Source organism: Megalopta genalis, unplaced genomic scaffold, assembly GCF_051020955.1.
Source record: "Megalopta genalis isolate 19385.01 unplaced genomic scaffold, iyMegGena1_principal scaffold0129, whole genome shotgun sequence".
NCBI classification, from domain to species: Eukaryota; Metazoa; Arthropoda; class Insecta; order Hymenoptera; family Halictidae; genus Megalopta; species Megalopta genalis.
The window spans coordinates 175,001-177,500 of NW_027476198.1; the positions used below are offsets into that span (position 1 = coordinate 175,001).

The window sequence follows — 2,500 nt, forward strand, 5'->3', positions numbered from 1 at the left end:
GTGTCGGGCTTGGTCGGGAAGCGGGTCTGGCTGACGTGCCGGGCCTGGGCGAGGTGAACGGCTCTCGTGGCTGGGATCCGAGCTCGGTCCCGTGCCTTGGCCTCCCGCGGGACGGTGATGCGTAATATAGACCTCTTGTTAGGTCCATTAGCCTCTCCCGTCCTAGTCGCACAGGTACCTCCTCGTGGTTCCCGACGGTAACGTGATGTATTGTTTGGACCTGTCCATTCAGTGCATTGCGGCTAAATTCTGTGCGACACGACGTGCTGCCTAGCAGTAATGAGCCGCTGTAAGGGTGCAGCCCACCCAAATGGCCTGCCTTCGCGCTAATGTGGCGGCGGCTCTAGTCACTTTGAGGGAGGCATGTTATGGGTCATGGGGTTGCCACCCCCATGGCTCTATTGTCGTAGGCCCGAAAAATCAAAAGAAAGATTATGGGTCAAGTGACCCATTGTCGGCGGGCCCTCGGGCCACTCGGATCGCCGACCCTACGACAGCGGCCACAGTGGATCGGAATGTTTGTCCGACGACCTCGAGAAATAAACCCAACCAGTCCAGTAACGACGCACAACATCCTGCGTCGCGGGGGGCACTACATCCGTGTCCCCATTGTTCGCGATCCTTTCCCACTTCCATCGGGTTAGGGGTCCATGTGAGGAGAGCTCATCCAGACGAGGCCAACCAACGAGTGCAGGTGGCGGTAAAGAAGGTTAGGTGGACTCAGGAGGAGACTGAGATGGTGGCGGCGGCTGAGGCGCTTGCGAGTGTGCAGGGCAACGTCAAATTTATGAACGAACATCTGCTGACGGTCTTCGACAATAAATTCAGTCTTGATCGACTGAAGGGCCTCAGAAAGAAATTGACGTATAAAGCTCTTGTTACACAGAAGATCGGTGTATGCCGCGAGCGTGGAACTGCCGTTGAGTCTCAACCTTCAACCTCCAGTGTCACTCAACATCACGACACAAGTCATCGACAGGCGGATTCGCCTACTCCTGTTCAGGAGCACTCTGCGTCGGCACAGCAACATCAGTGCCAATATATTGACGCTATCCGTAAGCTGATTGATCCGGCCGAAAGGGTGAAATCCCATGAAGCGGAGGAACTCGTAAGTCTTGCGAGAACGGTTCTTAATCGAGAACCAATAACACCGAGTGCTTGTTGTCGATGGCTTCAACGAGTCTTTCCGACGCCTTCTGCGAAAGTAAAGGAGCGGAGAACACCACTGCTCCGGCCACCTAAAGCTGCACCTGCCGGGCCCGTGCCGAGGTGGAGACTGAGGAGAAGGGAGTATGCGGCCATGCAGGAACTCTGGAGGAAGGACATGTCTCGCGCGGCCAAGCTTGTACTGGATGGCCCGGTGCAGGCTCAAACACCAACCGTTGGCGAGATGGTGGAGTACTGGACACCTATGCTCACCAGTCCTTCTGTCCCCATTGAACACCTTCATCCAGTTCAGGAAAGGGAGGACCTGCATTGGATCGCTGAGCCGGTTCGTGGCCATGAGATCCAGGCCAATGAGATCCCGCTCTCCTCGGCATCGGGTCTCGATAACATCTCGAGCAGGCAATGGAGGAGTGTGCCAGTAGTTCTAAGAACCTTATTTTATAATGTCATCCTTGCGGTAGGGGCATTTCCATCTGAGCTCCTCATCAGCAGGACGGTATTTATCCCTAAGAAGGACGGAAGCTCAACACCATCCGAGTTCCGTCCTATAAGTGTGGCTTCAGTCGTCGTTCGTCAGCTGCATAAAATCTTGGCGGTGAGATTGGCAAAAGCCGGTCTCATCGATGAGCGGCAACGAGGAGTACACGATGGCTGTGCTGAGAACGTTCTTGTACTGTCAACTGCCCTTCGTGACGCACGGAGCTGCTTAAAGCAGCTTCACGTTGTGTCCTTAGATGTGGCCAAGGCGTTTGACAGCGTTAGTCACCATGCCATAACATCGGCACTAAGGGGATTGGGACTCCCGGAGCTCTTTGTGAGGTACATAACAGCGACGTACCATAATAGCCGAACCGTGCTTCAGGTCCGTGGAGAGACATCGGATCCGATCCGGGTAGCGAGGGGTGTGCGGCAGGGCGATCCCTTGTCGTCCCTGCTATTCTCGATCGTCATGGACCGGGTGATAAGGGTGTTACCCGAGGAGGTCGGCTATGTTATCAGGGAGCAAAGGGTCAATATACTGGCGTATGCGGATGACCTGATCTTGTTCGCGTCCTCCGTTTCAGGAATGCAGGGCATGCTTCGAACGGCTGAGGAAGAGGCACGAAAGTACGGGTTGGAATTCAACTCCGATAAATGTCTGGCTATGTCCATCCAGATCGCTGGTAAAGAAAAGAAGTACAAGATACTCTCCGCCAGCAAATTTGAGGTCAACGGTCGGTCTATAAAACAACTGGGACCTACCGAGGGCTTCCGATATCTGGGCATTAAGATCTCGCCAATGGGTATTGAAAAACCTGGGGGCAAGCTAGACAGAGAGTTGGCCAATATCACC

At 54.5% G+C, this 2,500-nt stretch overlaps 1 pseudogene; it reads left to right on the forward strand.

The window, feature by feature from the left end:
- The window catches only part of LOC143262411 (large subunit ribosomal RNA), an 8,401-nt pseudogene that overhangs the window by 2,532 nt on the left and 3,369 nt on the right, over positions 1-2,500 (forward strand).